Source organism: Mycteria americana, chromosome 2, assembly GCF_035582795.1.
Source record: "Mycteria americana isolate JAX WOST 10 ecotype Jacksonville Zoo and Gardens chromosome 2, USCA_MyAme_1.0, whole genome shotgun sequence".
NCBI classification, from domain to species: domain Eukaryota; kingdom Metazoa; phylum Chordata; class Aves; order Ciconiiformes; family Ciconiidae; genus Mycteria; species Mycteria americana.
The window spans coordinates 102,502,203-102,526,632 of NC_134366.1; the positions used below are offsets into that span (position 1 = coordinate 102,502,203).

The 24,430-nt window shown below is 62.5% G+C and overlaps 1 protein-coding gene across 3 annotated transcripts in view; it reads right to left on the reverse strand.

The window, feature by feature from the left end:
• Positions 1-24,430, reverse strand: part of TMEM245 (transmembrane protein 245) — a 323,064-nt gene that overhangs the window by 173,797 nt on the left and 124,837 nt on the right. The gene's annotated exons all lie outside the window — the stretch shown is intronic.

Consider the following 24,430-nt stretch of genomic DNA (forward strand, 5'->3'; position numbering starts at 1 on the left):
GCACGGTCTGAGGACCAGGCGTGACAGACCACCAAAGGACGACGTGGAGCCCATGGACATCGATCCACCCGAGCACAGCATGGGGCCGACGGCTGTTAATCCACCAGACGACAGCGTGGAGCCCATGGAGGTGGATCCACCTCAAGAACAGTCCAGTCACCGATGGCAGTGGGTCTACCTGCCACAGCGATGACCTGGCAGTACCCCAGCCATCCAGGCTCCCTTGCGTGAGATGCCAACAACAGCGTCGCAGGAGCGCCCGGCCGGCTCCCTACCGGTGGCCCAGCCTCCGCACCTTCCTGAACGGACAATAAACAACGACAAAAGAATCAAAACGCTCTTGTCCTCTCTTAGCCGGCACTTTGGCGACGGCATCTGCACTGCACTCCTGTGACCCCTCCTGCTCTCTGTCTTCGAGTAGGAGGCTCTTTTGGGAAACTTTCCGTTTCCATGCACACCTTCCTGCTTTGCTGGTGCCTTACGTTCTGGTGTTTTCAGGCTGTAACATCAACAATTTGGTAATCGTCTTTGAAATGGAGTAAAATTATCATAAGAAAGGCAGCGAACCCTAGGAATTTCTGGTTGCCACAGTATCGCTCTCACCTCAGTGCCAGGGAAAGTTAGGGAGGTCATTCTGGGAGTTATTGAACAACGCTTGAGAGACAACGCAGTCATTGGTCATAGCCAACGCCGGTTCGCAAGGGCAACGTCCGGTTTAACTGAAAACAAACTCTACGGACTTCCCGCAGGCTCACCTGCAACATCGCCCACCAATACACAGTTCTTTCGTCGATTCTCAAAGGGCTGCGTGGGCCCCTCTTTCCCATCCACCACCACCGCCCCTCCAGAAGAGGGGCCATCTCGTCGGCACCGAGCCCCGAGGGAGAGGCGACGAGAGGGCCTGCCTTCCATCAGGCTGCTGCCTTCCTCACATGGCAAGGGGCACCCACGACCTTGCGGAAGGTGGCCCGTCCCACTGCCACCCAGGCCCTTACGTCAGACCCTCACCCGCATCAGCCCCACCACTGCCCTGACGCACACCACCACTAGCGGCTGCCCCGCGCGCGGGGTTTGTCCTGCTGAGCACAAGGCAGCGGCCCTCCCACCGGGTAGTCTCCTTCTCCCGTCCACGCCTCGCCCATCTGGACACCGGGGGAGGCTGTGTCACGGGCCTTGCTGAAGTCAGACTAAATGGCACTCACTGCTCTCCCCTTGTCCCGCTAGGACGGGCACCTCCTCAAAGCAAGGCTCGTGTTGGTCCCGGCACAAGTCGTCCTTGCTGAAGTTCTGCTGGCTGTTCCCTGAGCTCACCTCGTCCTTCGTGTGCCTCCAAACCATCTTCTGGCAGATGCCTGAGAAGGGCAAGAGCTTCTTCCTGCAAACCTGCCAGAAGGCTCCCGTTCTCCAGCTCCGATTCCTCCAACAACACGGGAGAGCTCTTTCTCGCAACGCGTAAGCAAGAGACCGCAAAAGCGGTGAGAAGCTTTGTCCTTCGTCCGAGCGAACGGAGCAAGGGTGCACCTCAGACTGAACCCACCCCCACCTCCAGGCCCCAAGCACCTCCCTCGGTGGCCTCCGACAGGCTCCTCACGTCGTGCTGGCACAGCAGCCCAAAGGACGCCAGGCCCTCTCCTCCCCTCTCCCTCCCTCCGCGCTCCGTGCAGAAGAGACGACACCTCTCCACGCTCCAGGGGCAAGGACAGGGGACGGGGAAGAAGAGCCCACGCAACGCTTGGCAATCAGCAATTCTTTTATGGAACGCTGGCAGAGCTTGCGCGGGCCGGCCGGGACTCCTTTTCCCGCCGGCCGGCGCCATGTCTGGATGCTTTGCCCCCTCTCAGCCACTGGCGAGCGTGGGGGGCTGTGCCACTTGCAGGGTGCCGGCTCGGTGGGGGCTCACCGAGGAGCCCCGACCCTCCTGGCATGTTCTTGCCACCGTCTCATCGAGGGGACCCCAGGCACGGCATGAGCAGGGGGCTGGAGCCCAGGGCTCATGACGGCAGGTGGAGGGCGGTCCCTGTGCCCAAGGGGCCGCCCTTCTCGCAGGCAAGCAACTTGGCAGGCCAGAGCGAGCCCCAGGAAAGGGGCCCTCAGCCCCCACCACCCTCCTCCTCCTCCTCCCACATTTCGGCACCTTTCAGGCCACACCCCCCCCCCACGCCCAAACACGCCATATTTGGCCACGCGCATTGGCCACAGTCACGATCGCATCACAGCGGCCTCCTGCCGTCACCAGCCACCTCACCGCCTTTCGTTCCGGCCCTATAAAAGCAGGGCCCCGGCAGCTGGCCCACAGTCTGCTGAGCTTCCAGGCCCTCGCATGCCAAGCATGCTTGGAAGGAAGAGGACCCGGAGCAGCGAGGCGGATGGCTGCCCACCTTGGCGTGGGACGCCCCAGAGCCGCTCCCCGCAACCGCGCAGGAGGAAGGCACCTCGCAGGAGGAGGAGGAGGAGGCACAGGCGGCGGCGGCGGAGGAACAAAATCAACCCTCGTGCCGTCAGCGCTGTCCACCTCGCTTCCCTCAGCGACACCATGCAGCTCTTGGCTCTAGGCCCACCAGGGAACGCCGTGGAGCCCAGGCGCGTCTGCCTGCCAGGCACCAGCCTGAGCAGCGAGGCGGGTGGCTGCCCACCTTTGCGTGGGACAGCACAGGGACGCTTCCCGCAACAGCCAAAGAGGAAGGACCCTCTCAGGAGCCTGAAGATGGGGAAGCAGCGGAGGATGAGGAGGAGGAGGAACATCCCCCCTCGCACCATGAGAGCCATCGCCCACGCTCTTGCGAGCGAGGTCGTCCAGCACGCAGCTGTGGCCACCCAGGGGAACAGCGTGGGGCCCTGGCGTGCCTATCTGCTCAGGCACGGTCTGAGGACCAGGCGTGACAGACCACCAAAGGACGACGTGGAGCCCATGGACATCGATCCACCCGAGCACAGCATGGGGCCGACGGCTGTTAATCCACCAGACGACAGCGTGGAGCCCATGGAGGTGGATCCACCTCAAGAACAGTCCAGTCACCGATGGCAGTGGGTCTACCTGCCACAGCGATGACCTGGCAGTACCCCAGCCATCCAGGCTCCCTTGCGTGAGATGCCAACAACAGCGTCGCAGGAGCGCCCGGCCGGCTCCCTACCGGTGGCCCAGCCTCCGCACCTTCCTGAACGGACAATAAACAACGACAAAAGAATCAAAACGCTCTTGTCCTCTCTTAGCCGGCACTTTGGCGACGGCATCTGCACTGCACTCCTGTGACCCCTCCTGCTCTCTGTCTTCGAGTAGGAGGCTCTTTTGGGAAACTTTCCGTTTCCATGCACACCTTCCTGCTTTGCTGGTGCCTTACGTTCTGGTGTTTTCAGGCTGTAACATCAACAATTTGGTAATCGTCTTTGAAATGGAGTAAAATTATCATAAGAAAGGCAGCGAACCCTAGGAATTTCTGGTTGCCACAGTATCGCTCTCACCTCAGTGCCAGGGAAAGTTAGGGAGGTCATTCTGGGAGTTATTGAACAACACTTGAGAGACAACGCAGTCATTGGTCATAGCCAACGCCGGTTCGCAAGGGCAACGTCCGGTTTAACTGAAAACAAACTCTACGGACTTCCCGCAGGCTCACCTGCAACATCGCCCACCAATACACAGTTCTTTCGTCGATTCTCAAAGGGCTGCGTGGGCCCCTCTTTCCCATCCACCACCACCGCCCCTCCAGAAGAGGGGCCATCTCGTCGGCACCGAGCCCCGAGGGAGAGGCGACGAGAGGGCCTGCCTTCCATCAGGCTGCTGCCTTCCTCACATGGCAAGGGGCACCCACGACCTTGCGGAAGGTGGCCCGTCCCACTGCCACCCAGGCCCTTACGTCAGACCCTCACCCGCATCAGCCCCACCACTGCCCTGACGCACACCACCACTAGCGGCTGCCCCGCGCGCGGGGTTTGTCCTGCTGAGCACAAGGCAGCGGCCCTCCCACCGGGTAGTCTCCTTCTCCCGTCCACGCCTCGCCCATCTGGACACCGGGGGAGGCTGTGTCACGGGCCTTGCTGAAGTCAGACTAAATGGCACTCACTGCTCTCCCCTTGTCCCGCTAGGACGGGCACCTCCTCAAAGCAAGGCTCGTGTTGGTCCCGGCACAAGTCGTCCTTGCTGAAGTTCTGCTGGCTGTTCCCTGAGCTCACCTCGTCCTTCGTGTGCCTCCAAACCATCTTCTGGCAGATGCCTGAGAAGGGCAAGAGCTTCTTCCTGCAAACCTGCCAGAAGGCTCCCGTTCTCCAGCTCCGATTCCTCCAACAACACGGGAGAGCTCTTTCTCGCAACGCGTAAGCAAGAGACCGCAAAAGCGGTGAGAAGCTTTGTCCTTCGTCCGAGCGAACGGAGCAAGGGTGCACCTCAGACTGAACCCACCCCCACCTCCAGGCCCCAAGCACCTCCCTCGGTGGCCTCCGACAGGCTCCTCACGTCGTGCTGGCACAGCAGCCCAAAGGACGCCAGGCCCTCTCCTCCCCTCTCCCTCCCTCCGCGCTCCGTGCAGAAGAGACGACACCTCTCCACGCTCCAGGGGCAAGGACAGGGGACGGGGAAGAAGAGCCCACGCAACGCTTGGCAATCAGCAATTCTTTTATGGAACGCTGGCAGAGCTTGCGCGGGCCGGCCGGGACTCCTTTTCCCGCCGGCCGGCGCCATGTCTGGATGCTTTGCCCCCTCTCAGCCACTGGCGAGCGTGGGGGGCTGTGCCACTTGCAGGGTGCCGGCTCGGTGGGGGCTCACCGAGGAGCCCCGACCCTCCTGGCATGTTCTTGCCACCGTCTCATCGAGGGGACCCCAGGCACGGCATGAGCAGGGGGCTGGAGCCCAGGGCTCATGACGGCAGGTGGAGGGCGGTCCCTGTGCCCAAGGGGCCGCCCTTCTCGCAGGCAAGCAACTTGGCAGGCCAGAGCGAGCCCCAGGAAAGGGGCCCTCAGCCCCCACCACCCTCCTCCTCCTCCTCCCACATTTCGGCACCTTTCAGGCCACACGCCCCCCCCACGCCCAAACACGCCATATTTGGCCACGCGCATTGGCCACAGTCACGATCGCATCACAGCGGCCTCCTGCCGTCACCAGCCACCTCACCGCCTTTCGTTCCGGCCCTATAAAAGCAGGGCCCCGGCAGCTGGCCCACAGTCTGCTGAGCTTCCAGGCCCTCGCATGCCAAGCATGCTTGGAAGGAAGAGGACCCGGAGCAGCGAGGCGGATGGCTGCCCACCTTGGCGTGGGACGCCCCAGAGCCGCTCCCCGCAACCGCGCAGGAGGAAGGCACCTCGCAGGAGGAGGAGGAGGAGGCACAGGCGGCGGCGGCGGAGGAACAAAATCAACCCTCGTGCCGTCAGCGCTGTCCACCTCGCTTCCCTCAGCGACACCATGCAGCTCTTGGCTCTAGGCCCACCAGGGAACGCCGTGGAGCCCAGGCGCGTCTGCCTGCCAGGCACCAGCCTGAGCAGCGAGGCGGGTGGCTGCCCACCTTTGCGTGGGACAGCACAGGGACGCTTCCCGCAACAGCCAAAGAGGAAGGACCCTCTCAGGAGCCTGAAGATGGGGAAGCAGCGGAGGATGAGGAGGAGGAGGAACATCCCCCCTCGCACCATGAGAGCCATCGCCCACGCTCTTGCGAGCGAGGTCGTCCAGCACGCAGCTGTGGCCACCCAGGGGAACAGCGTGGGGCCCTGGCGTGCCTATCTGCTCAGGCACGGTCTGAGGACCAGGCGTGACAGACCACCAAAGGACGACGTGGAGCCCATGGACATCGATCCACCCGAGCACAGCATGGGGCCGACGGCTGTTAATCCACCAGACGACAGCGTGGAGCCCATGGAGGTGGATCCACCTCAAGAACAGTCCAGTCACCGATGGCAGTGGGTCTACCTGCCACAGCGATGACCTGGCAGTCCCCCAGCCATCCAGGCTCCCTTGCGTGAGATGCCAACAACAGCGTCGCAGGAGCGCCCGGCCGGCTCCCTACCGGTGGCCCAGCCTCCGCACCTTCCTGAACGGACAATAAACAACGACAAAAGAATCAAAACGCTCTTGTCCTCTCTTAGCCGGCACTTTGGCGACGGCATCTGCACTGCACTCCTGTGACCCCTCCTGCTCTCTGTCTTCGAGTAGGAGGCTCTTTTGGGAAACTTTCCGTTTCCATGCACACCTTCCTGCTTTGCTGGTGCCTTACGTTCTGGTGTTTTCAGGCTGTAACATCAACAATTTGGTAATCGTCTTTGAAATGGAGTAAAATTATCATAAGAAAGGCAGCGAACCCTAGGAATTTCTGGTTGCCACAGTATCGCTCTCACCTCAGTGCCAGGGAAAGTTAGGGAGGTCATTCTGGGAGTTATTGAACAACACTTGAGAGACAACGCAGTCATTGGTCATAGCCAACGCCGGTTCGCAAGGGCAACGTCCGGTTTAACTGAAAACAAACTCTACGGACTTCCCGCAGGCTCACCTGCAACATCGCCCGCCAATACACAGTTCTTTCGTCGATTCTCAAAGGGCTGCGTGGGCCCCTCTTTCCCATCCACCACCACCGCCCCTCCAGAAGAGGGGCCATCTCGTCGGCACCGAGCCCCGAGGGAGAGGCGACGAGAGGGCCTGCCTTCCATCAGGCTGCTGCCTTCCTCACATGGCAAGGGGCACCCACGACCTTGCGGAAGGTGGCCCGTCCCACTGCCACCCAGGCCCTTACTTCAGACCCTCACCCGCATCAGCCCCACCTCTGCCCTGACGCACACCACCACTAGCGGCTGCCCCGCGCGCGGGGTTTGTCCTGCTGAGCACAAGGCAGCGGCCCTCCCACCGGGTAGTCTCCTTCTCCCGTCCACGCCTCGCCCATCTGGACACCGGGGGAGGCTGTGTCACGGGCCTTGCTGAAGTCAGACTAAATGGCACTCACTGCTCTCCCCTTGTCCCGCTAGGACGGGCACCTCCTCAAAGCAAGGCTCGTGTTGGTCCCGGCACAAGTCGTCCTTGCTGAAGTTCTGCTGGCTGTTCCCTGAGCTCACCTCGTCCTTCGTGTGCCTCCAAACCATCTTCTGGCAGATGCCTGAGAAGGGCAAGAGCTTCTTCCTGCAAACCTGCCAGAAGGCTCCCGTTCTCCAGCTCCGATTCTTCCAACAACACGGGAGAGCTCTTTCTCGCAACGCGTAAGCAAGAGACCGCAAAAGCGGTGAGAAGCTTTGTCCTTCGTCCGAGCGAACGGAGCAAGGGTGCACCTCAGACTGAACCCACCCCCACCTCCAGGCCCCAAGCACCTCCCTCGGTGGCCTCCGACAGGCTCCTCACGTCGTGCTGGCACAGCAGCCCAAAGGACGCCAGGCCCTCTCCTCCCCTCTCCCTCCCTCCGCGCTCCGTGCAGAAGAGACGACACCTCTCCACGCTCCAGGGGCAAGGACAGGGGACGGGGAAGAAGAGCCCACGCAACGCTTGGCAATCAGCAATTCTTTTATGGAACGCTGGCAGAGCTTGCGCGGGCCGGCCGGGACTCCTTTTCCCGCCGGCCGGCGCCATGTCTGGATGCTTTGCCCCCTCTCAGCCACTGGCGAGCGTGGGGGGCTGTGCCACTTGCAGGGTGCCGGCTCGGTGGGGGCTCACCGAGGAGCCCCGACCCTCCTGGCATGTTCTTGCCACCGTCTCATCGAGGGGACCCCAGGCACGGCATGAGCAGGGGGCTGGAGCCCAGGGCTCATGACGGGAGGTGGAGGGCGGTCCCTGTGCCCAAGGGGCCGCCCTTCTCGCAGGCAAGCAACTTGGCAGGCCAGAGCGAGCCCCAGGAAAGGGGCCCTCAGCCCCCACCACCCTCCTCCTCCTCCTCCCACATTTCGGCACCTTTCAGGCCACACACCCCCCCCACGCCCAAACACGCCATATTTGGCCACGCGCATTGGCCACAGTCACGATCGCATCACAGCGGCCTCCTGCCGTCACCAGCCACCTCACCGCCTTTCGTTCCGGCCCTATAAAAGCAGGGCCCCGGCAGCTGGCCCACAGTCTGCTGAGCTTCCAGGCCCTCGCATGCCAAGCATGCTTGGAAGGAAGAGGACCCGGAGCAGCGAGGCGGATGGCTGCCCACCTTGGCGTGGGACGCCCCAGAGCCGCTCCCCGCAACCGCGCAGGAGGAAGGCACCTCGCAGGAGGAGGAGGAGGAGGCACAGGCGGCGGCGGCGGAGGAACAAAATCAACCCTCGTGCCGTCAGCGCTGTCCACCTCGCTTCCCTCAGCGACACCATGCAGCTCTTGGCTCTAGGCCCACCAGGGAACGCCGTGGAGCCCAGGCGCGTCTGCCTGCCAGGCACCAGCCTGAGCAGCGAGGCGGGTGGCTGCCCACCTTTGCGTGGGACAGCACAGGGACGCTTCCCGCAACAGCCAAAGAGGAAGGACCCTCTCAGGAGCCTGAAGATGGGGAAGCAGCGGAGGATGAGGAGGAGGAGGAACATCCCCCCTCGCACCATGAGAGCCATCGCCCACGCTCTTGCGAGCGAGGTCGTCCAGCACGCAGCTGTGGCCACCCAGGGGAACAGCGTGGGGCCCTGGCGTGCCTATCTGCTCAGGCACGGTCTGAGGACCAGGCGTGACAGACCACCAAAGGACGACGTGGAGCCCATGGACATCGATCCACCCGAGCACAGCATGGGGCCGACGGCTGTTAATCCACCAGACGACAGCGTGGAGCCCATGGAGGTGGATCCACCTCAAGAACAGTCCAGTCACCGATGGCAGTGGGTCTACCTGCCACAGCGATGACCTGGCAGTACCCCAGCCATCCAGGCTCCCTTGCGTGAGATGCCAACAACAGCGTCGCAGGAGCGCCCGGCCGGCTCCCTACCGGTGGCCCAGCCTCCGCACCTTCCTGAACGGACAATAAACAACGACAAAAGAATCAAAACGCTCTTGTCCTCTCTTAGCCGGCACTTTGGCGACGGCATCTGCACTGCACTCCTGTGACCCCTCCTGCTCTCTGTCTTCGAGTAGGAGGCTCTTTTGGGAAACTTTCCGTTTCCATGCACACCTTCCTGCTTTGCTGGTGCCTTACGTTCTGGTGTTTTCAGGCTGTAACATCAACAATTTGGTAATCGTCTTTGAAATGGAGTAAAATTATCATAAGAAAGGCAGCGAACCCTAGGAATTTCTGGTTGCCACAGTATCGCTCTCACCTCAGTGCCAGGGAAAGTTAGGGAGGTCATTCTGGGAGTTATTGAACAACACTTGAGAGACAACGCAGTCATTGGTCATAGCCAACGCCGGTTCGCAAGGGCAACGTCCGGTTTAACTGAAAACAAACTCTACGGACTTCCCGCAGGCTCACCTGCAACATCGCCCACCAATACACAGTTCTTTCGTCGATTCTCAAAGGGCTGCGTGGGCCCCTCTTTCCCATCCACCACCACCGCCCCTCCAGAAGAGGGGCCATCTCGTCGGCACCGAGCCCCGAGGGAGAGGCGACGAGAGGGCCTGCCTTCCATCAGGCTGCTGCCTTCCTCACATGGCAAGGGGCACCCACGACCTTGCGGAAGGTGGCCCGTCCCACTGCCACCCAGGCCCTTACGTCAGACCCTCACCCGCATCAGCCCCACCACTGCCCTGACGCACACCACCACTAGCGGCTGCCCCGCGCGCGGGGTTTGTCCTGCTGAGCACAAGGCAGCGGCCCTCCCACCGGGTAGTCTCCTTCTCCCGTCCACGCCTCGCCCATCTGGACACCGGGGGAGGCTGTGTCACGGGCCTTGCTGAAGTCAGACTAAATGGCACTCACTGCTCTCCCCTTGTCCCGCTAGGACGGGCACCTCCTCAAAGCAAGGCTCGTGTTGGTCCCGGCACAAGTCGTCCTTGCTGAAGTTCTGCTGGCTGTTCCCTGAGCTCACCTCGTCCTTCGTGTGCCTCCAAACCATCTTCTGGCAGATGCCTGAGAAGGGCAAGAGCTTCTTCCTGCAAACCTGCCAGAAGGCTCCCGTTCTCCAGCTCCGATTCCTCCAACAACACGGGAGAGCTCTTTCTCGCAACGCGTAAGCAAGAGACCGCAAAAGCGGTGAGAAGCTTTGTCCTTCGTCCGAGCGAACGGAGCAAGGGTGCACCTCAGACTGAACCCACCCCCACCTCCAGGCCCCAAGCACCTCCCTCGGTGGCCTCCGACAGGCTCCTCACGTCGTGCTGGCACAGCAGCCCAAAGGACGCCAGGCCCTCTCCTCCCCTCTCCCTCCCTCCGCGCTCCGTGCAGAAGAGACGACACCTCTCCACGCTCCAGGGGCAAGGACAGGGGACGGGGAAGAAGAGCCCACGCAACGCTTGGCAATCAGCAATTCTTTTATGGAACGCTGGCAGAGCTTGCGCGGGCCGGCCGGGACTCCTTTTCCCGCCGGCCGGCGCCATGTCTGGATGCTTTGCCCCCTCTCAGCCACTGGCGAGCGTGGGGGGCTGTGCCACTTGCAGGGTGCCGGCTCGGTGGGGGCTCACCGAGGAGCCCCGACCCTCCTGGCATGTTCTTGCCACCGTCTCATCGAGGGGACCCCAGGCACGGCATGAGCAGGGGGCTGGAGCCCAGGGCTCATGACGGCAGGTGGAGGGCGGTCCCTGTGCCCAAGGGGCCGCCCTTCTCGCAGGCAAGCAACTTGGCAGGCCAGAGCGAGCCCCAGGAAAGGGGCCCTCAGCCCCCACCACCCTCCTCCTCCTCCTCCCACATTTCGGCACCTTTCAGGCCACACGCCCCCCCCACGCCCAAACACGCCATATTTGGCCACGCGCATTGGCCACAGTCACGATCGCATCACAGCGGCCTCCTGCCGTCACCAGCCACCTCACCGCCTTTCGTTCCGGCCCTATAAAAGCAGGGCCCCGGCAGCTGGCCCACAGTCTGCTGAGCTTCCAGGCCCTCGCATGCCAAGCATGCTTGGAAGGAAGAGGACCCGGAGCAGCGAGGCGGATGGCTGCCCACCTTGGCGTGGGACGCCCCAGAGCCGCTCCCCGCAACCGCGCAGGAGGAAGGCACCTCGCAGGAGGAGGAGGAGGAGGCACAGGCGGCGGCGGCGGAGGAACAAAATCAACCCTCGTGCCGTCAGCGCTGTCCACCTCGCTTCCCTCAGCGACACCATGCAGCTCTTGGCTCTAGGCCCACCAGGGAACGCCGTGGAGCCCAGGCGCGTCTGCCTGCCAGGCACCAGCCTGAGCAGCGAGGCGGGTGGCTGCCCACCTTTGCGTGGGACAGCACAGGGACGCTTCCCGCAACAGCCAAAGAGGAAGGACCCTCTCAGGAGCCTGAAGATGGGGAAGCAGCGGAGGATGAGGAGGAGGAGGAACATCCCCCCTCGCACCATGAGAGCCATCGCCCACGCTCTTGCGAGCGAGGTCGTCCAGCACGCAGCTGTGGCCACCCAGGGGAACAGCGTGGGGCCCTGGCGTGCCTATCTGCTCAGGCACGGTCTGAGGACCAGGCGTGACAGACCACCAAAGGACGACGTGGAGCCCATGGACATCGATCCACCCGAGCACAGCATGGGGCCGACGGCTGTTAATCCACCAGACGACAGCGTGGAGCCCATGGAGGTGGATCCACCTCAAGAACAGTCCAGTCACCGATGGCAGTGGGTCTACCTGCCACAGCGATGACCTGGCAGTCCCCCAGCCATCCAGGCTCCCTTGCGTGAGATGCCAACAACAGCGTCGCAGGAGCGCCCGGCCGGCTCCCTACCGGTGGCCCAGCCTCCGCACCTTCCTGAACGGACAATAAACAACGACAAAAGAATCAAAACGCTCTTGTCCTCTCTTAGCCGGCACTTTGGCGACGGCATCTGCACTGCACTCCTGTGACCCCTCCTGCTCTCTGTCTTCGAGTAGGAGGCTCTTTTGGGAAACTTTCCGTTTCCATGCACACCTTCCTGCTTTGCTGGTGCCTTACGTTCTGGTGTTTTCAGGCTGTAACATCAACAATTTGGTAATCGTCTTTGAAATGGAGTAAAATTATCATAAGAAAGGCAGCGAACCCTAGGAATTTCTGGTTGCCACAGTATCGCTCTCACCTCAGTGCCAGGGAAAGTTAGGGAGGTCATTCTGGGAGTTATTGAACAACACTTGAGAGACAACGCAGTCATTGGTCATAGCCAACGCCGGTTCGCAAGGGCAACGTCCGGTTTAACTGAAAACAAACTCTACGGACTTCCCGCAGGCTCACCTGCAACATCGCCCACCAATACACAGTTCTTTCGTCGATTCTCAAAGGGCTGCGTGGGCCCCTCTTTCCCATCCACCACCACCGCCCCTCCAGAAGAGGGGCCATCTCGTCGGCACCGAGCCCCGAGGGAGAGGCGACGAGAGGGCCTGCCTTCCATCAGGCTGCTGCCTTCCTCACATGGCAAGGGGCACCCACGACCTTGCGGAAGGTGGCCCGTCCCACTGCCACCCAGGCCCTTACGTCAGACCCTCACCCGCATCAGCCCCACCACTGCCCTGACGCACACCACCACTAGCGGCTGCCCCGCGCGCGGGGTTTGTCCTGCTGAGCACAAGGCAGCGGCCCTCCCACCGGGTAGTCTCCTTCTCCCGTCCACGCCTCGCCCATCTGGACACCGGGGGAGGCTGTGTCACGGGCCTTGCTGAAGTCAGACTAAATGGCACTCACTGCTCTCCCCTTGTCCCGCTAGGACGGGCACCTCCTCAAAGCAAGGCTCGTGTTGGTCCCGGCACAAGTCGTCCTTGCTGAAGTTCTGCTGGCTGTTCCCTGAGCTCACCTCGTCCTTCGTGTGCCTCCAAACCATCTTCTGGCAGATGCCTGAGAAGGGCAAGAGCTTCTTCCTGCAAACCTGCCAGAAGGCTCCCGTTCTCCAGCTCCGATTCCTCCAACAACACGGGAGAGCTCTTTCTCGCAACGCGTAAGCAAGAGACCGCAAAAGCGGTGAGAAGCTTTGTCCTTCGTCCGAGCGAACGGAGCAAGGGTGCACCTCAGACTGAACCCACCCCCACCTCCAGGCCCCAAGCACCTCCCTCGGTGGCCTCCGACAGGCTCCTCACGTCGTGCTGGCACAGCAGCCCAAAGGACGCCAGGCCCTCTCCTCCCCTCTCCCTCCCTCCGCGCTCCGTGCAGAAGAGACGACACCTCTCCACGCTCCAGGGGCAAGGACAGGGGACGGGGAAGAAGAGCCCACGCAACGCTTGGCAATCAGCAATTCTTTTATGGAACGCTGGCAGAGCTTGCGCGGGCCGGCCGGGACTCCTTTTCCCGCCGGCCGGCGCCATGTCTGGATGCTTTGCCCCCTCTCAGCCACTGGCGAGCGTGGGGGGCTGTGCCACTTGCAGGGTGCCGGCTCGGTGGGGGCTCACCGAGGAGCCCCGACCCTCCTGGCATGTTCTTGCCACCGTCTCATCGAGGGGACCCCAGGCACGGCATGAGCAGGGGGCTGGAGCCCAGGGCTCATGACGGGAGGTGGAGGGCGGTCCCTGTGCCCAAGGGGCCGCCCTTCTCGCAGGCAAGCAACTTGGCAGGCCAGAGCGAGCCCCAGGAAAGGGGCCCTCAGCCCCCACCACCCTCCTCCTCCTCCTCCCACATTTCGGCACCTTTCAGGCCACACGCCCCCCCACGCCCAAACACGCCATATTTGGCCACGCGCATTGGCCACAGTCACGATCGCATCACAGTGGCCTCCTGCCGTCACCAGCCACCTCACCGCCTTTCGTTCCGGCCCTATAAAAGCAGGGCCCCGGCAGCTGGCCCACAGTCTGCTGAGCTTCCAGGCCCTCGCATGCCAAGCATGCTTGGAAGGAAAAGGACCCGGAGCAGCGAGGCGGATGGCTGCCCACCTTGGCGTGGGACGCCCCAGAGCCGCTCCCCGCAACCGCGCAGGAGGAAGGCACCTCGCAGGAGGAGGAGGAGGAGGCACAGGCGGCGGCGGCGGAGGAACAAAATCAACCCTCGTGCCGTCAGCGCTGTCCACCTCGCTTCCCTCAGCGACACCATGCAGCTCTTGGCTCTAGGCCCACCAGGGAACGCCGTGGAGCCCAGGCGCGTCTGCCTGCCAGGCACCAGCCTGAGCAGCGAGGCGGGTGGCTGCCCACCTTTGCGTGGGACAGCACAGGGACGCTTCCCGCAACAGCCAAAGAGGAAGGACCCTCTCAGGAGCCTGAAGATGGGGAAGCAGCGGAGGATGAGGAGGAGGAGGAACATCCCCCCTCGCACCATGAGAGCCATCGCCCACGCTCTTGCGAGCGAGGTCGTCCAGCACGCAGCTGTGGCCACCCAGGGGAACAGCGTGGGGCCCTGGCGTGCCTATCTGCTCAGGCACGGTCTGAGGACCAGGCGTGACAGACCACCAAAGGACGACGTGGAGCCCATGGACATCGATCCACCCGAGCACAGCATGGGGCCGACGGCTGTTAATCCACCAGACGACAGCGTGGAGCCCATGGAGGTGGATCCACCTCAAGAACAGTCCAGTCACCGATGGCAGTGGGTCTACCTGCCACAGCGATGACCTGGCAGTCCCCCAGCCATCCAGGCTCCCTTGCGTGAGATGCCAACAACAGCGTCGCAGGAGCGCCCGGCCGGCTCCCTACCGGTGGCCCAGCCTCCGCACCTTCCTGAACGGACAATAAACAACGACAAAAGAATCAAAACGCTCTTGTCCTCTCTTAGCCGGCACTTTGGCGACGGCATCTGCACTGCACTCCTGTGACCCCTCCTGCTCTCTGTCTTCGAGTAGGAGGCTCTTTTGGGAAACTTTCCGTTTCCATGCACACCTTCCTGCTTTGCTGGTGCCTTACGTTCTGGTGTTTTCAGGCTGTAACATCAACAATTTGGTAATCGTCTTTGAAATGGAGTAAAATTATCATAAGAAAGGCAGCGAACCCTAGGAATTTCTGGTTGCCACAGTATCGCTCTCACCTCAGTGCCAGGGAAAGTTAGGGAGGTCATTCTGGGAGTTATTGAACAACACTTGAGAGACAACGCAGTCATTGGTCATAGCCAACGCCGGTTCGCAAGGGCAACGTCCGGTTTAACTGAAAACAAACTCTACGGACTTCCCGCAGGCTCACCTGCAACATCGCCCACCAATACACAGTTCTTTCGTCGATTCTCAAAGGGCTGCGTGGGCCCCTCTTTCCCATCCACCACCACCGCCCCTCCAGAAGAGGGGCCATCTCGTCGGCACCGAGCCCCGAGGGAGAGGCGACGAGAGGGCCTGCCTTCCATCAGGCTGCTGCCTTCCTCACATGGCAAGGGGCACCCACGACCTTGCGGAAGGTGGCCCGTCCCACTGCCACCCAGGCCCTTACGTCAGACCCTCACCCGCATCAGCCCCACCACTGCCCTGACGCACACCACCACTAGCGGCTGCCCCGCGCGCGGGGTTTGTCCTGCTGAGCACAAGGCAGCGGCCCTCCCACCGGGTAGTCTCCTTCTCCCGTCCACGCCTCGCCCATCTGGACACCGGGGGAGGCTGTGTCACGGGCCTTGCTGAAGTCAGACTAAATGGCACTCACTGCTCTCCCCTTGTCCCGCTAGGACGGGCACCTCCTCAAAGCAAGGCTCGTGTTGGTCCCGGCACAAGTCGTCCTTGCTGAAGTTCTGCTGGCTGTTCCCTGAGCTCACCTCGTCCTTCGTGTGCCTCCAAACCATCTTCTGGCAGATGCCTGAGAAGGGCAAGAGCTTCTTCCTGCAAACCTGCCAGAAGGCTCCCGTTCTCCAGCTCCGATTCCTCCAACAACACGGGAGAGCTCTTTCTCGCAACGCGTAAGCAAGAGACCGCAAAAGCGGTGAGAAGCTTTGTCCTTCGTCCGAGCGAACGGAGCAAGGGTGCACCTCAGACTGAACCCACCCCCACCTCCAGGCCCCAAGCACCTCCCTCGGTGGCCTCCGACAGGCTCCTCACGTCGTGCTGGCACAGCAGCCCAAAGGACGCCAGGCCCTCTCCTCCCCTCTCCCTCCCTCCGCGCTCCGTGCAGAAGAGACGACACCTCTCCACGCTCCAGGGGCAAGGACAGGGGACGGGGAAGAAGAGCCCACGCAACGCTTGGCAATCAGCAATTCTTTTATGGAACGCTGGCAGAGCTTGCGCGGGCCGGCCGGGACTCCTTTTCCCGCCGGCCGGCGCCATGTCTGGATGCTTTGCCCCCTCTCAGCCACTGGCGAGCGTGGGGGGCTGTGCCACTTGCAGGGTGCCGGCTCGGTGGGGGCTCACCGAGGAGCCCCGACCCTCCTGGCATGTTCTTGCCACCGTCTCATCGAGGGGACCCCAGGCACGGCATGAGCAGGGGGCTGGAGCCCAGGGCTCATGACGGGAGGTGGAGGGCGGTCCCTGTGCCCAAGGGGCCGCCCTTCTCGCAGGCAAGCAACTTGGCAGGCCAGAGCGAGCCCCAGGAAAGGGGCCCTCAGCCCCCACCACCCTCCTCCTCCTCCTCCCACATTTCGGCACCTTTCAGGCCACACGCCCCCCCACGCCCAAACACGCCATATTTGGCCACGCGCATTGGCCACAGTCACGATCGCATCACAGCGGCCTCCTGCCGTCACCAGCCACCTCACCGCCTTTCGTTCCGGCCCTATAAAAGCAGGGCCCCGGCAGCTGGCCCACAGTCTGCTGAGCTTCCAGGCCCTCGCATGCCAAGCATGCTTGGAAGGAAGAGGACCCGGAGCAGCGAGGCGGATGGCTGCCCACCTTGGCGTGGGACGCCCCAGAGCCGCTCCCCGCAACCGCGCAGGAGGAAGGCACCTCGCAGGAGGAGGAGGAGGAGGCACAGGCGGCGGCGGCGGAGGAACAAAATCAACCCTCGTGCCGTCAGCGCTGTCCACCTCGCTTCCCTCAGCGACACCATGCAGCTCTTGGCTCTAGGCCCACCAGGGAACGCCGTGGAGCCCAGGCGCGTCTGCCTGCCAGGCACCAGCCTGAGCAGCGAGGCGGGTGGCTGCCCACCTTTGCGTGGGACAGCACAGGGACGCTTCCCGCAACAGCCAAAGAGGAAGGACCCTCTCAGGAGCCTGAAGATGGGGAAGCAGCGGAGGATGAGGAGGAGGAGGAACATCCCCCCTCGCACCATGAGAGCCATCGCCCACGCTCTTGCGAGCGAGGTCGTCCAGCACGCAGCTGTGGCCACCCAGGGGAACAGCGTGGGGCCCTGGCGTGCCTATCTGCTCAGGCACGGTCTGAGGACCAGGCGTGACAGACCACCAAAGGACGACGTGGAGCCCATGGACATCGATCCACCCGAGCACAGCATGGGGCCGACGGCTGTTAATCCACCAGACGACAGCGTGGAGCCCATGGAGGTGGATCCACCTCAAGAACAGTCCAGTCACCGATGGCAGTGGGTCTACCTGCCACAGCGATGACCTGGCAGTCCCCCAGCCATCCAGGCTCCCTTGCGTGAGATGCCAACAACAGCGTCGCAGGAGCTCCCGGCCGGCTCCCTACCGGTGGCCCAGCCTCCGCACCTTCCTGAACGGACAATAAACAACGACAAAAGAATCAAAACGCTCTTGTCCTCTCTTAGCCGGCACTTTGGCGACGGCATCTGCACTGCACTCCTGTGACCCCTCCTGCTCTCTGTCTTCGAGTAGGAGGCTCTTTTGGGAAACTTTCCGTTTCCATGCACACCTTCCTGCTTTGCTGGTGCCTTACGTTCTGGTGTTTTCAGGCTGTAACATCAACAATTTGGTAATCGTCTTTGAAATGGAGTAAAATTATCATAAGAAAGGCAGCGAACCCTAGGAATTTCTGGTTGCCACAGTATCGCTCTCACCTCAGTGCCAGGGAAAGTTAGGGAGGTCATTCTGGGAGTTATTGAACAACACTTGAGAGACAACGCAGTCATTGGTCATAGCCAACGCCGGTTCGCAAGGGCAACGTCCGGTTTAACTGAAAACAAACTCTACGGACTTCCCGCAGGCTCACCTGCAACATCGCCCACCAATACACAGTTCTTTCGTCGATTCTCAAAGGGCTGCGTGGGCCCCTCTTTCCCATCCACCACCACCGCCCCTCCAGAAGAGGGGCCATCTCGTCGGCACCGAGCCCCGAGGGAGAGGCGACGAGAGGGCCTGCCTTCCATCAGGCTGCTGCCTTCCTCACATGGCAAGGGGCACCCACGACCTTGCGGAAGGTGGCCCGTCCCACTGCCACCCAGGCCCTTACGTCAGACCCTCACCCGCATCAGCCCCACCACTGCCCTGACGCACACCACCACTAGCGGCTGCCCCGCGCGCGGGGTTTGTCCTGCTGAGCACAAGGCAGCGGCCCTCCCACCGGGTAGTCTCCTTCTCCCGTCCACGCCTCGCCCATCTGGACACCGGGGGAGGCTGTGTCACGGGCCTTGCTGAAGTCAGACTAAATGGCACTCACTGCTCTCCCCTTGTCCCGCTAGGACGGGCACCTCCTCAAAGCAAGGCTCGTGTTGGTCCCGGCACAAGTCGTCCTTGCTGAAGTTCTGCTGGCTGTTCCCTGAGCTCACCTCGTCCTTCGTGTGCCTCCAAACCATCTTCTGGCAGATGCCTGAGAAGGGCAAGAGCTTCTTCCTGCAAACCTGCCAGAAGGCTCCCGTTCTCCAGCTCCGATTCTTCCAACAACACGGGAGAGCTCTTTCTCGCAACGCGTAAGCAAGAGACCGCAAAAGCGGTGAGAAGCTTTGTCCTTCGTCCGAGCGAACGGAGCAAGGGTGCACCTCAGACTGAACCCACCCCCACCTCCAGGCCCCAAGCACCTCCCTCGGTGGCCTCCGACAGGCTCCTCACGTCGTGCTGGCACAGCAGCCCAAAGGACGCCAGGCCCTCTCCTCCCCTCTCCCTCCCTCCGCGCTCCGTGCAGAAGAGACGACACCTCTCCACGCTCCAGGGGCAAGGACAGGGGACGGGGAAGAAGAGCCCACGCAACGCTTGGCAATCAGCAATTCTTTTATGGAACGCTGGCAGAGCTTGCGCGGGCCGGCCGGGACTCCTTTTCCCGCCGGCCGGCGCCATGTCTGGATGCTTTGCCCCCTCTCAGCCACTGGCGAGCGTGGGGGGCTGTGCCACTTGCAGGGTGCCGGCTCGGTGGGGGCTCACCGAGGAGCCCCGACCCTCCTGGCATGTTCTTGCCACCGTCTCATCGAGGGGACCCCAGGCACGGCATGAGCAGGGGGCTGGAGCCCAGGGCTCATGACGGGAGGTGGAGGGCGGTCCCTGTGCCCAAGGGGCCGCCCTTCTCGCAGGCAAGCAACTTGGCAGGCCAGAGCGAGCCCCAGGAAAGGGGCCCTCAGCCCCCACCACCCTCCTCCTCCTCCTCCCACATTTCGGCACCTTTCAGGCCACACGCCCCCCCCACGCCCAAACACGCCATATTTGGCCACGCGCATTGGCCACAGTCACGATCGCATCACAGCGGCCTCCTGCCGTCACCAGCCACCTCACCGCCTTTCGTTCCGGCCCTATAAAAGCAGGGCCCCGGCAGCTGGCCCACAGTCTGCTGAGCTTCCAGGCCCTCGCATGCCAAGCATGCTTGGAAGGAAGAGGACCCGGAGCAGCGAGGCGGATGGCTGCCCACCTTGGCGTGGGACGCCCCAGAGCCGCTCCCCGCAACCGCGCAGGAGGAAGGCACCTCGCAGGAGGAGGAGGAGGAGGCACAGGCGGCGGCGGCGGAGGAACAAAATCAACCCTCGTGCCGTCAGCGCTGTCCACCTCGCTTCCCTCAGCGACACCATGCAGCTCTTGGCTCTAGGCCCACCAGGGAACGCCGTGGAGCCCAGGCGCGTCTGCCTGCCAGGCACCAGCCTGAGCAGCGAGGCGGGTGGCTGCCCACCTTTGCGTGGGACAGCACAGGGACGCTTCCCGCAACAGCCAAAGAGGAAGGACCCTCTCAGGAGCCTGAAGATGGGGAAGCAGCGGAGGATGAGGAGGAGGAGGAACATCCCCCCTCGCACCATGAGAGCCATCGCCCACGCTCTTGCGAGCGAGGTCGTCCAGCACGCAGCTGTGGCCACCCAGGGGAACAGCGTGGGGCCCTGGCGTGCCTATCTGCTCAGGCACGGTCTGAGGACCAGGCGTGACAGACCACCAAAGGACGACGTGGAGCCCATGGACATCGATCCACCCGAGCACAGCATGGGGCCGACGGCTGTTAATCCACCAGACGACAGCGTGGAGCCCATGGAGGTGGATCCACCTCAAGAACAGTCCAGTCACCGATGGCAGTGGGTCTACCTGCCACAGCGATGACCTGGCAGTCCCCCAGCCATCCAGGCTCCCTTGCGTGAGATGCCAACAACAGCGTCGCAGGAGCGCCCGGCCGGCTCCCTACCGGTGGCCCAGCCTCCGCACCTTCCTGAACGGACAATAAACAACGACAAAAGAATCAAAACGCTCTTGTCCTCTCTTAGCCGGCACTTTGGCGACGGCATCTGCACTGCACTCCTGTGACCCCTCCTGCTCTCTGTCTTCGAGTAGGAGGCTCTTTTGGGAAACTTTCCGGTTCCATGCACACCTTCCTGCTTTGCTGGTGCCTTACGTTCTGGTGTTTTCAGGCTGTAACATCAACAATTTGGTAATCGTCTTTGAAATGGAGTAAAATTATCATAAGAAAGGCAGCGAACCCTAGGAATTTCTGGTTGCCACAGTATCGCTCTCACCTCAGTGCCAGGGAAAGTTAGGGAGGTCATTCTGGGAGTTATTGAACAACACTTGAGAGACAACGCAGTCATTGGTCATAGCCAACGCCGGTTCGCAAGGGCAACGTCCGGTTTAACTGAAAACAAACTCTACGGACTTCCCGCAGGCTCACCTGCAACATCGCCCGCCAATACACAGTTCTTTCGTCGATTCTCAAAGGGCTGCGTGGGCCCCTCTTTCCCATCCACCACCACCGCCCCTCCAGAAGAGGGGCCATCTCGTCGGCACCGAGCCCCGAGGGAGAGGCGACGAGAGGGCCTGCCTTCCATCAGGCTGCTGCCTTCCTCACATGGCAAGGGGCACCCACGACCTTGCGGAAGGTGGCCCGTCCCACTGCCACCCAGGCCCTTACTTCAGACCCTCACCCGCATCAGCCCCACCTCTGCCCTGACGCACACCACCACTAGCGGCTGCCCCGCGCGCGGGGTTTGTCCTGCTGAGCACAAGGCAGCGGCCCTCCCACCGGGTAGTCTCCTTCTCCCGTCCACGCCTCGCCCATCTGGACACCGGGGGAGGCTGTGTCACGGGCCTTGCTGAAGTCAGACTAAATGGCACTCACTGCTCTCCCCTTGTCCCGCTAGGACGGGCACCTCCTCAAAGCAAGGCTCGTGTTGGTCCCGGCACAAGTCGTCCTTGCTGAAGTTCTGCTGGCTGTTCCCTGAGTTCACCTCGTCCTTCGTGTGCCTCCAAACCATCTTCTGGCAGATGCCTGAGAAGGGCAAGAGCTTCTTCCTGCAAACCTGCCAGAAGGCTCCCGTTCTCCAGCTCCGATTCTTCCAACAACACGGGAGAGCTCTTTCTCGCAACGCGTAAGCAAGAGACCGCAAAAGCGGTGAGAAGCTTTGTCCTTCGTCCGAGCGAACGGAGCAAGGGTGCACCTCAGACTGAACCCACCCCCACCTCCAGGCCCCAAGCACCTCCCTCGGTGGCCTCCGACAGGCTCCTCACGTCGTGCTGGCACAGCAGCCCAAAGGACGCCAGGCCCTCTCCTCCCCTCTCCCTCCCTCCGCGCTCCGTGCAGAAGAGACGACACCTCTCCACGCTCCAGGGGCAAGGACAGGGGACGGGGAAGAAGAGCCCACGCAACGCTTGGCAATCAGCAATTCTTTTATGGAACGCTGGCAGAGCTTGCGCGGGCCGGCCGGGACTCCTTTTCCCGCCGGCCGGCGCCATGTCTGGATGCTTTGCCCCCTCTCAGCCACTGGCGAGCGTGGGGGGCTGTGCCACTTGCAGGGTGCCGGCTCGGTGGGGGCTCACCGAGGAGCCCCGACCCTCCTGGCATGTTCTTGCCACCGTCTCATCGAGGGGACCCCAGGCACGGCATGAGCAGGGGGCTGGAGCCCAGGGCTCATGACGGGAGGTGGAGGGCGGTCCCTGTGCCCAAGGGGCCGCCCTTCTCGCAGGCAAGCAACTTGGCAGGCCAGAGCGAGCCCCAGGAAAGGGGCCCTCAGCCCCCACCACCCTCCTCCTCCTCCTCCCACATTTCGGCACCTTTCAGGCCACACGCCCCCCCCACGCCCAAACACGCCATATTTGGCCACGCGCATTGGCCACAGTCACGATCGCATCACAGCGGCCTCCTGCCGTCACCAGCCACCTCACCGCCTTTCGTTCCGGCCCTATAAAAGCAGGGCCCCGGCAGCTGGCCCACAGTCTGCTGAGCTTCCAGGCCCTCGCATGCCAAGCATGCTTGGAAGGAAGAGGACCCGGAGCAGCGAGGCGGATGGCTGCCCACCTTGGCGTGGGACGCCCCAGAGCCGCTCCCCGCAACTGCGCAGGAGGAAGGCACCTCGCAGGAGGAGGAGGAGGAGGCACAGGCGGCGGCGGCGGAGGAACAAAATCAACCCTCGTGCCGTCAGCGCTGTCCACCTCGCTTCCCTCAGCGACACCATGCAGCTCTTGGCTCTAGGCCCACCAGGGAACGCCGTGGAGCCCAGGCGCGTCTGCCTGCCAGGCACCAGCCTGAGCAGCGAGGCGGGTGGCTGCCCACCTTTGCGTGGGACAGCACAGGGACGCTTCCCGCAACAGCCAAAGAGGAAGGACCCTCTCAGGAGCCTGAAGATGGGGAAGCAGCGGAGGATGAGGAGGAGGAGGAACATCCCCCCTCGCACCATGAGAGCCATCGCCCACGCTCTTGCGAGCGAGGTCGTCCAGCACGCAGCTGTGGCCACCCAGGGGAACAGCGTGGGGCCCTGGCGTGCCTATCTGCTCAGGCACGGTCTGAGGACCAGGCGTGACAGACCACCAAAGGACGACGTGGAGCCCATGGACATCGATCCACCCGAGCACAGCATGGGGCCGACGGCTGTTAATCCACCAGACGACAGCGTGGAGCCCATGGAGGTGGATCCACCTCAAGAACAGTCCAGTCACCGATGGCAGTGGGTCTACCTGCCACAGCGATGACCTGGCAGTACCCCAGCCATCCAGGCTCCCTTGCGTGAGATGCCAACAACAGCGTCGCAGGAGCGCCCGGCCGGCTCCCTACCGGTGGCCCAGCCTCCGCACCTTCCTGAACGGACAATAAACAACGACAAAAGAATCAAAACGCTCTTGTCCTCTCTTAGCCGGCACTTTGGCGACGGCATCTGCACTGCACTCCTGTGACCCCTCCTGCTCTCTGTCTTCGAGTAGGAGGCTCTTTTGGGAAACTTTCCGGTTCCATGCACACCTTCCTGCTTTGCTGGTGCCTTACGTTCTGGTGTTTTCAGGCTGTAACATCAACAATTTGGTAATCGTCTTTGAAATGGAGTAAAATTATCATAAGAAAGGCAGCGAACCCTAGGAATTTCTGGTTGCCACAGTATCGCTCTCACCTCAGTGCCAGGGAAAGTTAGGGAGGTCATTCTGGGAGTTATTGAACAACACTTGAGAGACAACGCAGTCATTGGTCATAGCCAACGCCGGTTCGCAAGGGCAACGTCCGGTTTAACTGAAAACAAACTCTACGGACTTCCCGCAGGCTCACCTGCAACATCGCCCGCCAATACACAGTTCTTTCGTCGATTCTCAAAGGGCTGCGTGGGCCCCTCTTTCCCATCCACCACCACCGCCCCTCCAGAAGAGGGGCCATCTCGTCGGCACCGAGCCCCGAGGGAGAGGCGACGAGAGGGCCTGCCTTCCATCAGGCTGCTGCCTTCCTCACATGGCAAGGGGCACCCACGACCTTGCGGAAGGTGGCCCGTCCCACTGCCACCCAGGCCCTTACTTCAGACCCTCACCCGCATCAGCCCCACCTCTGCCCTGACGCACACCACCACTAGCGGCTGCCCCGCGCGCGGGGTTTGTCCTGCTGAGCACAAGGCAGCGGCCCTCCCACCGGGTAGTCTCCTTCTCCCGTCCACGCCTCGCCCATCTGGACACCGGGGGAGGCTGTGTCACGGGCCTTGCTGAAGTCAGACTAAATGGCACTCACTGCTCTCCCCTTGTCCCGCTAGGACGGGCACCTCCTCAAAGCAAGGCTCGTGTTGGTCCCGGCACAAGTCGTCCTTGCTGAAGTTCTGCTGGCTGTTCCCTGAGTTCACCTCGTCCTTCGTGTGCCTCCAAACCATCTTCTGGCAGATGCCTGAGAAGGGCAAGAGCTTCTTCCTGCAAACCTGCCAGAAGGCTCCCGTTCTCCAGCTCCGATTCTTCCAACAACACGGGAGAGCTCTTTCTCGCAACGCGTAAGCAAGAGACCGCAAAAGCGGTGAGAAGCTTTGTCCTTCGTCCGAGCGAACGGAGCAAGGGTGCACCTCAGACTGAACCCACCCCCGCCTCCAGGCCCCAAGCACCTCCCTCGGTGGCCTCCGACAGGC